The sequence below is a fragment of the Priapulus caudatus genome, unplaced genomic scaffold (genome assembly GCF_000485595.1).
Source record: "Priapulus caudatus unplaced genomic scaffold, Priapulus_caudatus-5.0.1 Scaffold460, whole genome shotgun sequence".
NCBI lineage: Eukaryota > Metazoa > Priapulida > Priapulimorpha > Priapulimorphida > Priapulidae > Priapulus > Priapulus caudatus.
This window is the reverse complement of record NW_014577521.1, coordinates 64274-73756: the sequence shown is the minus strand read 5'-3', so window position 1 is coordinate 73756 and position 9483 is coordinate 64274.

The window sequence follows — 9483 nt, the reverse complement described above, 5'->3', positions numbered from 1 at the left end:
TCATTATGATTTATGGGGAAGCTGACTAAGTTCTATCGGCCGTACGGTCGGGCCGAATAAGAAATCGGTTTTCTATTATGACCGCGACGGCGGTGATTTTTTCCCGCTAGGTCAATGCAGAACATGGGCTTCTAACGAGCGCTGGGCCAATTGTTGATACAAATCACGTGCCTCAAATACTCCTGTTTTATGGTGGCATTTGTTGTACCCAAACGTTGGAATCTGCACAATCTCTCAAGATTTGTGCAGTGATTGTTGCCTGGGCCGCAAACTGCGGATTTCCCCTAGTTTGGCTGACGGCAAATCTCTAAGGATTGGGCAATACTGATAAACAGTCTGGTGATTCAACAACGCGGCTCATAAGCGAGTGTGTGGTGTGCGTGTGGGCTAGTAACTTAAGATGAGATTTCATCTCATATTTATCCAATTATTTACTTATAATCATTTTAATATTATATACAAAGGTGCCTAAACCATTGAGGAAAGAAGGTATACGACCTTATGATATAACATTTGAAATCCTAATAAATCATATGTTTGTGGGCAAGCTCTGTTTACCTGCTGGTTTTGCCTAATCTGCAAGAGTGTGGTTGCCAAACTGCAGTATGCGCGTGAAATTCCAAGTTTGTGCAGATTCCAAGTTTGGGGTCACAACACATTCACTGCATTTGTGACCCTAAACCTAAACCCTAAACCCTAAGCTCTAACCCTGAAATCCTAATCTTAACCCAAACCCTATTAAACCAACTAATATAAAAAAATTTTAATTGTTGTAAAAAATTATATGCTGTTGTTAAATGAATGTGCATGGTTTGCTGGTTTGTAAATAAATCATGTGAATATTTGCGTAATTAGGAAAAAAAATCGTTAAACTAGATAAAGAATAAGAAATATACAGAAAACAGAGAATAATAATTGAAAACGAAATGAGCGGGTATTGATTCGATCCTCCGACCTTTCATAAGCTGAGCGGCGCGCGCAGAGCTGTACGCAGCTAGGCTATCGAGTCATATCGAGAATACCAGTTTTGGATGTGGCTATGTATAGACGCGATGAAAAAGCTCATACAATAGCTAGCGCTTATTACAAGCCCTATGTTTTTGATTGGACCTAGGAAATAAAATCTACGAAGGGCGACCCGCAGCGACGGTGCGTTGCAAAATAAGCGCAAGGCCTAGCTATTCGGCATCGCGCAGCGCATATTTTTTAATCGTAAACGGCGTAAGACGCACTGATCGTCTATAAGTATAATATGCAGGAGTAACAGATAATATATATTATGCAATTAACTCCTGATAATGATTGATATATATTTATAGAGATCAGTGGTAAGAGCAAATACATGCCGCGTGGAGTGCGATATACAGTAGGCACATCCAATTTCTGAAAAAGCAACATGATGTCGTAATAGCGTAGCGTGTAGCAGGCGGGCAATGATGCAGGTATGAAAAGTCGGTGGATCGAACGACGCACAAATCTGTTTTCTAATTATTTCCTGTTTTCTGTATTTTTGCTATCTTATCTGTTAACATTTTCTTTCAGAGCAACCACACCAACAAATACTTACATGATTTTATTTAGCAGACATTTTATACAACAATTAATTTTTACAACAATTAAAAATTAAATTTTTACCAATATATTTTTTTTAAATAGGGATTGGGTTAGGGTTAAGGATTAGGGTTAGGTTAGGATTAGGTAAGGGTTTAGGATTAGGGTCGGCAAGGTCATGTATTTGGGCTCTTACGCGTACGAAAAAAAATATGTGGGCCGCCGCAGCGTCTATTTTGCAACAACGTGCAGCGTTTTTAATTGCAATATATAGTAAATTATTATATGTTATATTACATGAGTAAAATATTTTTTTTATGAAAAAGTACATCAGAAAACTTATTACTGTATCTAGCGGCTTATACTTATACTTATCTTAAGCCAAAACAAACATTTTACAAATAGCGTTTGTTCTCGAAGTTAGTTTGTTTTGAAGGTTTTCTTAGCAGTCCAAAGCAAATGCGAAGGCAGCCAAATTCAGAAGGCGCTAAATCCTTCCCCGTTTGAAAAAAAAATTTCGCGGTGCGGCGAAGATAGCCAGAATTCCTATTGGCCCGACGTGCGGCGGCTTGCGAATAGAAAGAATACCCTATTGGCCGCGACGTCGGCGAATTATAGCCTCGGCCATCATTATGCGCATCCAAAGGGGCGAGGCACTACCACCAGCCGAGCGCGACCGTCTCGCAAAAAAGGGGGGGGGGCGCTAATTTCTCCAGTACTGATACTAGACTAGCAAGATACTGTTCGTGTGCATGCATAAATGGCACAGACTACCTATGATAAATTCTAACTCGAGTTCTTGCACCGCAATTATCAGCTGTGCGTTGTCTTATAAAAGGCAATTTGAGAATAAAAATCTGGCCCACACGGATACGAAGAAAATATGGGTCCCGTAATAATAAGCGCGGAATGGTGCCTAACGGCTAAGCCCTAACGCCTAATTCTAACCCTAAGCCCTAATCCTAACCGCTAACCCTAACCCTAACGGCTTAACGCCGTAACCTTATATATTGATATAATATTATATTTAATATTGATGTAAAATGACATTGGTTTTATTGGGACCCATGTTGCTCTATGCCCTTGAACCCAAAAATACTTGCCAATGTTGTTGACACTTTTACGTGCCGGCTCTGGCCAGGCACCGTGGAGCGGTGCCTGCGGTAGCAGGCGTACGGGTGTAGTGGCAAATAAAAACGTGACGTCACGGCTAACGCGATTCTCTGCGAAAATTGTTTGGCAAACCAATTTAGCGTTGGCGTGGCCAGATTACCAGATTGTCGCGACTCATCTTTGCTTGTGGGTTTTAGGCAAACGCGCACGTGAAATGTGGAGGAACTAGAGTTTATTTTGCCATAAGGTGGTTGTGATTATGCCATGACACAAAAGTATTTGCTAGTCTAGTAAGCGTGAGAAATTATGCGTTTGGATGCGCATAGGCAGTGCCTGAAATAGAGCGGTCGCCAGGGTCCGCACTGGCGACGGCAATGTCTTGCTTGGGCGAACCGAAATTTGCGCAGGCATAACCAGGCAGGTCACTGGCCCAAAAGAATATATTTGGCGACCGCGAAAATATGAGAGAATACTAACATCGATGTGTTTGCAGGGTCTACCAACCGAGCATTCCGCATTGCTGCGGAATGCATTACGAATTTCTAGTGCTTAACGCTCCGCATTCGCGGCAGTGGGCAAGGTTATATTCCGCATTTCAGTTTGCAAGACTGGCTATAACAATTTGCGCACTGATTGTTTCGCGATTGTTCGGCTTGACACATTGTATTTTTTTCAGACCGGTGGCCTGGCACTGGCGCACGGGGCGCTGGTGGGGGGCAGTACTTCAGAGATGCAGCAAGTTATTAATAGCCGTCAAACCCTGGCGTCAGAGTCGTTTTCTTGAAATGAACACTCCGCCATTACCTTAGTTGTTGCACCCCCCCCCCCTAGCCAGTCGCTCAGTGTTATATATGTGTTTCTATATGGCATTATTGTTATCTGGCATGCTCTACGGTCAAAATGGAACAGCGCTAGTCAGAGAAGGCGCTGTCTACAAGGTGTCGGCGTAGATTTGTCTGCTAATCAGATTAACACGTGGGGAGAATGGCGTCCACATTGCCATCCAAAAAACCCCGCTATTCAGCAGAAATTCCAGGAACGATATGATACACAGATGTGGCCTGTAAACTTGTGAATCGAGAAACTCAGTGTTGAATCATGGCTATTGCATGTTATGTAAGATGACTTTCTAGTGGGGCACGGAGGAAGAGTGACCTGGCCAGAGGCATATTGACTCTCAAAAGCATCAAGTGCTAATGGCGGTGGGCAGTGGAATCTACACCCAATACTCTCAAGCTTCTTGCAGGAGTAGAGATTTGTCTGTCTGACGCAGAAGCTGAGATTTACGGATTATTTTAATTGAACAGGCAATGTGCCTTTGAGGGTGGCAGACCATCGCAAATGAACATCTTCAAGAAAAACCTGTTTCCAGACTCACAAATAGCCAAAAAGTATGGTTGCAAACCATACAAAAACACGTGAAATGGTGAGAAATTGCAATTCTTATAGCTGTGTTTTAATACATGTATTATTACTATAGTAAACCTAACTGTGTACGCTCTCTGAAAAGTCATGAAAAGTGTTTTGAATCCTAACTTGTAGGGTTGAGATAGTGTCATCAGACATGAGAATATGGCCCACGGTATGCCTCAGATCGCAGGAAAATGGCTTAAATATTTCAAAATTTTCTGGGGGGGGGGGGCTTGCCCCAGACCCCCCTAGCACTGGCATGCCTACGGCACGCGGGCCTGCCTGCGGCAGCCAAGGTTAATTTTGCCCCCCACCCCATCCATCAATTTCATTCCGCATTTGGAGTTCACAGGGTTGGAGACCCTGTGTTTGTACTGTTTACTATTAAAGTAAAGTACCTCAAGTTTGAAACCGGAAAATAGCAGTACAATCGGAGAGTCTTGGATTTTTTTTCATTTCATCGCGGTTTACGGCACGGCAACATCCTATCGGCATTTATCATGAATGCGACTTGTTATCTGTACTGCGATTGGTCAAAGAACAAATTCTAACCAATGAAAATGTTCGTTACGATACCGGCCTGGCAGGGGTCAAATGCAGGGGTCCTCAAGGCCATGCGCTTTGAGGGTCTGATTGAGGAATACTAGCCTATTAGGACGAATAAATGTTGGAACATGTTATGAATTTGTTGTTTTTTATATGAAAAATTGTAAAAATATTTGGGCCACCAACTTTTCATTTGGGCCAGTGGCTCAAAATTTTTACTGGCCCTCATTTCAGGCACTGGCATAGTGCGGCTTTAAGTCATATTCATAACATCAAACTTGGCTCTAGTCTAGACCGAATAATTCTGCTCCATATATCCTTTTTCATATTTTGGTGAGGATTATTGGGGTAGAATAACCCTCACCAAAATATGAAAAAGGTTATATGGGACAGAATTATTCGGTCTAGCTCTAGTCTATAGGTCCAGGAAACTGTTGTTACGTGCAGCACAGCCACGAAGTCATAGCCAAAACCAGAACCAGTGGGTAACGTTTACACAAGCATTTAATCAGCTACACAAACGTGTGCTCCGTGCCCTGTCCACTGCCCAACTGTCTCGTGTATACACGTGTACGTTACACCAATCTATTGCCACATGTGTCGCCACCTAGTGGCTGACTAGGCTATTCCAGACATGTATTACAACACTTAACAACTGTCATACGATACAATGTATTACTATTGAGTATTGTACATCATTTTGTGACACCGATACATTAGTACATCAAAAGGCCACTGATTACTAGTATTATCAGGAGTCTATCAATATTGTCTATTGATATTGATATTGATAGACTCCTGGTATTATAATATCAATTCAGAGAAATGGTAGAGTTAAAAAAAAGAAGATTTTTAGAATATTTTCTATATTATGCTCTCCTGGTAGTATTACTACCAGTACTACATGTAAATATTCTGCGTGTGGATTAGTGCTCGGCTTGATGCTCACTTTATAATGCCCGCATCACCGCGTTTCAGCGTGTGTAGGAGCTGGAGGCGGGTCGCTCACGACAAGACACTATGGCGCGAGGTTGCGCTCGACCGACCCATCGCCGTCAAACAGATGTGGAAGCTCGCGCGCTCGCACCTCGGCCCGCCCCTGCTGTCGCTGCAGCTGCGCGGCCGCCTGCAGCTCGACCGCTGCCCGGGGCACCCTGGCGCAGCGACGCGCTGCCTCGGACGCTGCTACGTGCACAGCGTGTCGGACGCGGCTCTGCGCGACCTCGCACGCCGCTGCCCGAACCTGCGCTCGCTACACCTTCTGGGGACGAACCTCTCCGGCGTCATGCTCGCGCGGCTCCCGCCGTCCGTCGTTTGCCTTGACGTCGCCGGCTCGCTGCTGCCGTTTGGCTGGTTTCGCGAGATGCGCGATTCGCGCGTTCTGCCACGGCTCCGTGAGCTCGACCTCACCGCGTGCTCAGCCGTGCGCGACGGCGACCTCGCAGCCATCGCGAGCGCCTGCAAGCAGCTTCGCGCCCTCCGCGTCGGCGGCTGCTACCGCGTGACCGCGATTGGCATCCAGGTGGCGCTGTTCGGCTTGCCGAACCTTGTCGAGCTCCGCGCGCCGGCGCTGACAATGACGAACGCTAACCTGCGCGCGCTTGCGCGTCACGCGACCCTCGCGACCCTCGACGTCACCGGCGTTCGGGAGGTCGCCGATGGCTGGGCGGCGGCGCTCGGTGCGATGCGGTCGCTGAGCGCGCTCACACTCCGCGGATGCGTTAACTTCACCGACGATGGCCTCGCCCGTCTCGAGGCGAGGCCTCTCAGGCACCTCGACGTCCGAGGCACGGGCGTGACGCCTGGAGCGGCAGCGGCGTTTCGAATCAGGTTTCCTCAGTGCAGCGTCGTGTGGTGATCGCCGTTGGTGCGTACGGTGGCAGGTGTCACACTGACGTGACGCATCTACAGTCGCACCTGTGTATAAAGGTCGCGTGTGGGAAATACCAAGAGTGGAATTTATAGATAGGTTTCTGTTCTAGAGAGGTTTCACTGTGTCGCTGCCACTCGAAAGAAATACCGAAAGTGTCCTTTGTGGACAGGTGACTGTTCTACAGAACTGTTGGTTGATAGAGGTCTGATGGTAACTAGTGCACACAAATTTCAGTTGTTATCTGTGAGTTATAACTAACCAGCTGCTGGTGTGCACAGACCTATGCTGTTATTTAGTACCACCTGCAAACGGTTTTATTTCAGCGTGTTGTATTGTAAGTATGCATGAGAGTGTACATGCGTGCCTGCATGCATGCTGGCGTACGACGTGCGTGTTTAAGTGCACATCAAAATGTGTTTGTAATATAGAAACTGTAAATTTATGTATACACATATATACATTGACAAGCTGTACATTACAGGTTGCCTTCAGGGTAGAGACTAATTATGTAAAAAGGATTAAATTAATAAATTATTCACATTCTTTCACTTGCAATGTTGTACAGTTATATATTATCATCTAGCTAACACAGCTCCTTGATCCTTGATCGAAGCTTCTTAAAGCTGTATTGGCCTCTTGTATGTTGCACTAGTACATGGCAATGTCTCATAGTAATGGCACATGCATATTTAAAAACTGGTAAAAACTGGTAGGTGGCGCTGGGTTAAATGTGGGTGGTCCGGGTAACGGACTCACCCAGGAGCCTAGTGATCTCAGTTCTATGCTCCTTTAGTCTATCCTCAGGGTCCACACACAATAAAATATCTTCACATCTCACCCCACACTCTTTGAAAATCTTATGCTGAAGGAGTGCCACGTTCCTCCTCAAACTTAGCACATTTTAGTAGGTAGTGAGGAACAGTCTCGGCGACACGACACGCCACATAGTGGATTATCACCAACTCCTTTCTGATGTAGGTATTTTCGGAGACCGATGTAGCCTGATCTTAAGCGTGCAATCTTGGTATATAACTGTCTGTTTGGATGGTCAGTGGTGGTGTATTTTAATGAGTGAGCGATGGTATAAACCCATATAACCGTCTTCCTGTCTCAGCAGCATCCCATTGACGTTGCCATTTAGCACTAACCGATTTTTATCGCTGCACTCTTGATGTCTCCTTGGGATGTTATACAGTCCAGCTTATCCATATTTTTGGCCTAACTACTGGCTTCCTTCGCTAGTCTATCGGCTATCTCGTTTCCTGCTATATCAGCATGACCTGGTGTCCAGTCAATGTTGACCGAGATGCCTTTTTCCTCCAGCTGACTAATAAGGCTCTTGGTGGTAGCTAATGTGTTATGTAGCTGGTTAACCTTCCAGCCCAGTGTGAGTAGTCTAACTGCGGACTGGCTATCATAGAGGATCTGGATCTTCTCTATAATGGCTAATCTGACATCGCTGAGGATATATTCCAGCGTCATAAGGAAGGCAACTAACTCTCCCCGTAGAATGTATCCGTGGGCAGATACTGGCTTCCTAAGTTCCTTCGGCTGATCCAAGTCGGTTAGTACAATGCAGCTGCCTGCTCGCATGGTCCCGGGTTGGGCTGGCAGCTACCGTCGGTAAATGCTATAGCTGTGGCCGGTGGGCAGCTCTGGACTATACTACGGATCATTTCCCTGGACTGTTCTTCCTGCAGGCTAGAGCGATCCTTGGAGGAGCCCAGTGATGACCAGTACTCAGGTGGAGAGCGAGAGGGCTGTAGTGACAAGATGTATGAGAAGCAAGGTTCAACACACTGTAGAGAGGAACCTGTCTCAGTGGTCATATCCTCCCTCTGTGACTGGGCTAGGCCAAATGGTGAGATGTACCTTTCTCTTCATTCTATGCCTTGCCACCTGTTCCACGCTTTTCTTATCGGTTCTCTGGGTTCTTTGGCCAATTGTAGCAGGGTAGAATCAATAGCTATGTGTATCCATGAACATCCGTGTATATCTATGTATATCTGTGTGTATCTGTGTAGCAGGGTAGAGTCAATAGCTGTGTGTATCTACACGATAGCTGCACATAGCGGGTAATTGAGTTACGACAAGTAGCGGAGTAGAAACCAATCGATGTATATCTGTATGTGTATCTATGTATATCTACACTATCTGTGTATGGCCGGCATTCTATAATTGAGTTACCACCATGAGTGCTATGGTCGGCATTCTGTAATAGAGTACGATAGGTGCTATGGCCGGCATTCTATAATTGAGTTACGGTGGCGAGTGCCGCTAAGTGCCGCTATCTCGCCCCAGCGGAAGCCGTGCGGGATGACCATCGGAAGGTACTTAGCCAATTAGCCGGCGCCTTTCAACTATAGCGCCAGCGCCTCTTAACAATAGCGAAACCTCGGAGGAGTCCGGTAATGGAATTAGCGGGCGCCTTTGAGGTCCAGCGAATCCTCGAAGGGGCCCGGTAATGGAATTAGCGGACGCCTTTGAGGTCCAGAGAATCCTAAGAGGAGTTCAATAATACAATTTACTCGAGTCCAAGAGCTTGGAAGTGTGGACGGCGCATGCGTGGCGCATGCGTGGTTCGCGGTCGTGTCAGTGTATATAAGGCGGAACGCAAGGAAAGTCGGAGAATTGCTCCTCAACCAGGCGCGGACAGACACGACCGCGATAAATCTTGTAACAGTAGAAATCATCATTAAACGTCGAATCATGGTAAAACTGGCTTTCTCTTCTTTATGGCTCACACATAACGTAACCGACATTGACTTAACGTTGTAACAATCATTCTATTTGTACGCTGTGAAATACGGTGTTACACAATATCTTCCCCATTTTTCTGACAGAGCTCTTTTCTTCGTAAGGCCAGTGGGAGCACACCAAGTTCAACTTCCAGATGAGACGGGATACTAGAGAAGCGTTGCCGAAAGAAGGTGTTGACCCGAAGTGCTGAGCGCAGATCTTGCGCGCAGTTCCGCGGCAAGGCGCACGCG